This window comes from Pungitius pungitius, chromosome 7 (assembly GCF_949316345.1).
Source record: "Pungitius pungitius chromosome 7, fPunPun2.1, whole genome shotgun sequence".
Classification (NCBI taxonomy): Eukaryota; Metazoa; Chordata; class Actinopteri; order Perciformes; family Gasterosteidae; genus Pungitius; species Pungitius pungitius.
In genome coordinates, this window is record NC_084906.1 from 7,898,774 (window position 1) to 7,904,773 (window position 6,000).

Here is a 6,000-nt window from a genome sequence, read left to right on the forward strand (position 1 = left end):
ACCCCGTTATATAGAAGAGGGATCCTGCATTGGCCTGGTTTGCAACCATATCTGTATTGCAAATACAACCTAAATAATTATTTCATGTTAAAAATGTGCATAAAAAGGATTGATGGAACCTCCTCGTCAACAAAATATAAAGATTAATGCACATTTCAGTATTAAAAAGACAAACATCTAGTACGAGGACCAAACCACAAGTAATGTCAGCAGACACGAACAATAATAAAAGGCAAACACAATCAACTTCCCTCACAAACAAAACGCTGAGATGGGTTTGTTGGTTCAGCCGTGTCTGTCTTTCTGTGTGTGTGTATGTGTTCGCTGCAGGCTGCACAGTGGACAGAGGTAATTTCATGGTCAAGAGAAGCTTATTGTAGCTCTTTGCTTTCCCGCTAGAGTACAACCAGAGATATGTACAAGTTGTTGGGAATTTCATCGAAAAAGCAAAAGTCACAACAGGAAAACTAGTCCCCAGTGGGTATAGAAGATATGAAGCTCCAATACTAATATTTTATGTGCACACACGTGACACAGGGACATTTTCTGTAGATTTATTAAAATGATGTGTTACTGTCATTCAGCTTGATGGAAAACTATAGGTTCAGCTTCTCTGCAGCAATTATTCCTGTCAGCTCAAAGATTGTTGAAAATGATAAGAAATCATATTATGTAATAAATAGACCATGCCATCATTCCAACTGCACAATATCTTGCCAGAGGAAGAGGACATCGATATTACAGATGATGTAATCCTTAAAAAGAGGTCAGTATCACCCCTTCAATCAGCATACTCCAGCAGAAGGCAGAGCAGGGAGCACACATCCTGCAGCAGCTCTGCTCTCTCTTCATCCCACCAGCTTTCTGTGCAACTTCCAAGGCCGTATTAAAGTACCACGGTCCCCAGGGCAGTTACCTTAAGAAGGCCGTCCCCCCACTCCCCAAAGCATCATCCACATGCTGCTTTATACAATCAGCACAACTATCAGTCATGACTGCAATGCAATTTATTGTGCTTTTGGATTGTTGCTAGTCCGCCTCACTAATACAGGTGAGTGCAGGAGAACACATTGATTCTCGACTGCAGGGAAAATGTTGTTGGGCTAAGAAATATGGACACAAAGCAGATTTTGATAAATAAAATTGTGTTATTTTCCATACATTTTGGCCTATGGGACACAATTACACAGCAAGTGTGAGATGAAGCAAATGTTCCCCTGCGCTGCCAAAGTAGCTGAAGGCAATCAGGGACCTGCTGAAGCTGCTCATTCTAAAGACAAACATTACCAAATTGTAGATGTAAAACATACAGAAGCGCCTAGTGCCAGAATCTGCCCTCGCCATCTTAAATCACGGCTGTTGCCATGTTGCTTTGTTTGCAACAGGAGCCAGTGAAGAGAAGGTACGTTTAAGACACTTAGGCACCTCCTGCCTGCCAGTTGTGTTGGGCAGTATATATGTGCACACACTGACATATACAGAGGTAACCGATACCTCAGCCAAGGCCGAGATAGTCCAGATGGACTGCTTAGTGACCTACATAGACCCAGGAAGGCCGCCTGGAAGATCAGAGTAACACACAAGACGTGTGTGCAAAGGGGAGCTATTACACGGCATTCATGAGGGTATTATCAAATGGTCAAGCTTTTTTCAGCGGCATAATTAGCATGACTTTTAATATTGGACAGGATATATGAGTTTCCCAATAATGAGATTTTTCAAAAGCGGCTCTTATTAATATTTCATGGTGGTAGTAAATTGGCCCTTTTCTTTGTGACAGTCACATGTCCCTTTTCAGAAACAGATCTACGAGCTAGCTAGTTAGCATTAGCGGCTCACTAGCCACCCTTGCCAGACTGATGATGAGCTCAGTGATCACTCACCAAACCGCTGGCTGGTCAAAGACCCCGAAACTATGAAAAGGACAGTGAGATGTGGTTTCAAAACAGTAGGAGCTTGGTCTGATTTTTAATTTCACTTGGAGAATATCCTTCTGGTTAATACTACCTTTTTTTTTACTCTGCCAGATGATATGACACTAATAAAGCCTCACACAGCTAAGTGGTCTGCAGGCTGGCAGTACTCACTCTTACATATTTGCTTGTTTGTTATGCAACGTCTGCCATATTATGATAAAAAAAAGCTAAACCAGTTTGAAGCAGGTAGAGAGACAGAAGGGCCAATGGCCAAGGAAAGGCTAGAAATCATGGAGGCCGGAATGTTTGGCAAACTGCTGTAAAACCCTCTCCAGGAAAGGGGAAAAAACGTACCCTGTTATCCAAGCCGCACATTCTTTGGTCACAGATGGTTCTCCTTAGGAGCACCTTGTACTCAATTTGGATTGGATGGAATTTCAAGAAAAGCCTTTTTAAAAAAAGTGGCTCATTTGGGGGAAACAAACGTCAGCTGCTTCTTTTCAGGCATTGTGATTTGTGGTTCTTGTGGGATGTGTTTTCTCTTTTCAACTAGCCTGCCTCCTTCCAGCAAACGATGTGAGCAGAGAGCAGGGCCTCATTTACTCAGTACACATGGTAATCTGAATGGGGTTTAAAACCATTGCCAAAATCAGAGTTTTCAGTTCTAGCTAACATGGTTCATCACTGAAAGCCACATCCACTTTTTGTTTTCTTTGCTCGTTGAAAAAATCAGTTAGCTTCACACTTTCCAATTATTTAAACCAAACATCCGGATAAACATTAATTACAGGGTGAGTTTGCCTCCCTTTAATTCTCAAAAAGTAGAAAGATGGAAGCAATACCTGATAATTATCATAAATCCAGACTCCGTTCTAATAATGCAAAGCCAGACAAAACCCTGACTAACAGATATCACAATCCGTCTCCCTTAACCGCCAAACCCCTGAATGTTTGTTGAAATTCACCCAAACCCCTTTCAACAGATCCAACTTGTAAGTGAACAGAGAAATTCATTCTCAGTCTTGCAGTCTTTGGTGCCTCCCAACTTCAACTGGCATTATTCCCACTTAGCCAAGCAAATCAAACTTCTGAAACACCAGTCATATAATCTGCTCCAACATGCTTGAGGTGAACACACCCTACTTTGTTAAAAAATCAGTCCTGGAGAAGAATGTGAGACAGAATGCCAAGGCGTGCCTGGGAATGAGCAGTCGTCTTTACTTCTCTCTGTACACAGAGTATTGTCCCTGAAATCAAATGCGTATCCCAAACTCATTTCATTAAATGTTTCCCTTAATCAATAAGCGCTGTACACCAGATTGTGTGAATGATTGGATCAAAGTCAAATGTTACAGTAAAACATTTAAATGGCTCTGTAATGATTATACCTACAAACCCATGCCATCAAGGTCCTACTGAAATGTCCTTACTTTTGGACAACATATTGCATTTAGGTAAGTAGGTAGAGGAGTATTAATAGATAATGAAAGATGAAATGTTGCATTGAAATACTAGATAATAGATAGTATAAGCACAATGATACCATGTCTTGAAGTTCCCTGTCTCCGGAGAGATGACTCGCTGGCTAGTCAGTGACTAGCTGGTCTGTCTGCACAGCAGACAGGAGTGGGGCTGGCGGAGCGTTACACCCACTGGTCACCATTTAGCTGTTGGGATCATTATGTGAAACCAGCGTAGAACTAAAGCCCGGTGGAGTTGGAAAGCTTAGTTGTCACTCATCTGACATCTGAATGTAGACCAGTGGTCTCAGGTGAGCTCATCAGCTCTGGACATTATGAATTGGATCCTTTCCTATGTCTTCCCTGTTGGCTTTGCATTTTTTATTAAACAGGTCTAATTTATTTTAGTAGAAATAACACCACCCACTTCTTTCTGAAGTAGATGTCTACTACACCCCTCGTTCCCCTCTCCCTCTCTTTCTCAGCTCTATGTAAAGAGGCTGTTTTCAGACAGAGAAAAGCTTAACTCCAGGGAGCTCTGGAGATCAAAGTATTTACACACACACACACACACACACACACACACACACACACAGACGTGTACCTTCCCTTCGATGATCACAAATGCAGCCACAAAACTCCTCACGGATGCACACAGACGTGGAATATCAGCATCAAACTAGAAGTGACAAGTTCTTTCCCATGCACTTTCTGCTGCCTCTTTATGAATACACAAAAACAAAACACAAAACACACGCAGACACACACACACTCAAACGCACTCAAACACCGACATGCAGAAAATATTGGAAATGTGTAAGGGCAGATTAGGAGAAATCTCCTCAGGGTTTTCAACATAGGCTTCTATTTGAGAAGAGAATCCCTTTGTGTGTGCACTGCGATACGTTTTTTAGTACTGCCTGTGTGTGTGTGTGTGTGTGTGTGTATGGAGGTTGAATTGGCGTGACTGACAAATTTGCCCCACATTCCCTCTCTGCATTATTTTAGCATTATTTTATCTCCTTTCCGCTCACGAGGCCATGTCCCGTCTGCAGCATCCTAACATCCCGGTAATGCAACAAAGAGATTTTCGAGGCAAAGGTACTGTGTGTTCATCACAAACCCAGGGAGAGATTCAGATTGTTTTACATAACAGCTCATCATTTACCAAGCACTCGGGAGATTGGGGACCTAATAACGAAAGCCTCTGGTTTACATTTGACCCTCGAATAGGATTGTCTCTGATCCTTCAAACCCAAGATGACCGGGGAAGGATTCCCCTGTAGGACATTTGTGATTCTGAGTGAAATATTTTTAATTTGGTAAGATATCCGCGGAAAAACTTTTATGGCTTTTTCTGATAATGTGCATGAGAGCATGCTGGTGCATTTAGCACAAAGCACTGCAATAGTGGATAGGACACTTTGCTCACTTTTAGTCTTGTTTGGATCTGTTTTAAGTTGCAGGCTTATAGTGGCAGGAATTGAATGTATCGCTGTAGCTATAAAGGTTATAATTAATCAATAACGTTGAAGGTACTGGTTTGGCTGGAACCCTACCAATGTCAAAAGATGAATAACTTGCCCACCCAGCGATAGATGGCTGATTGGTTAGATATATATATATATATTGAAATGGATAAATAGGACAGAAGTGACACTCCCTTTGAAGCCTTAGAGATGTGAGTCAACGTAAAACACAACTAATAGCTCTTTTATTTAAGCACCGTACACAATCCGTACACATGTGCATTCTATAATTTGTTATGACCTTCACTTCAATGCACAATAGAAATGTATTACTATTACATAATAGTAATGTAAATCACTTTTGTTCGTCAAAATCAACCAAAACTACATTTTTTAATTCCAAAAGCCTAGACATCATACTTTAATTATACTGTAATTTGAAAATGTCCATTTTTAGTTTTTTTCAAATGTTTTAATAATGAACAACTGATATAAACCTGTGAATTGTTGATTTTGCCACATCCCCAGAGCAATGTGTGTATAAGGAGGCCACTATTATGTTTCTGTATATGTGTGTGTTTGTGGTACTGCAGGCTGCCTGGATACAGCTGAGCCAATAACAGACAGATCATGAGTTTCCTAGGCAACACCCTAGCAACCTTGTGTATGAGGCTGTTATTTCTAGAAGAATCAAAAGGATTAAACACATGTATACAGTAGTGATTCCAAAAATAGTTGCATGAACAGCACTGATACACGGATCAGGTTTCTACCACTACAGCCTTGAAACACATATGAAATAATGTATCATAGAAGTGGGTATTGATTGCTGTAGCTGTTTGCATTAGCACACATTATTACGCAATTGACCGTATTAAAAAAAACCTCTCCATCAGGAGATTGTAGCCTGCTCATCTGACCTCCTTTTGCTGTTGTTTCGCAATTAGCAGGGAAAGAAAGGGAAACAGGAAGGAGGCAGAAAACGCTCCACGTCCGCATCCATCCTTAACTTTTCTTTGTTTGAGCACATGATACAGTATTAAACATTAGTTTCATAAATAATGTATCCTACAGAGGTTTGTCTGTTACCTATTAAACAGGCGCATTACTCTTCCTATTGTCCAGCCCACAAGTGATCAGTGTTTAAGCAACAGA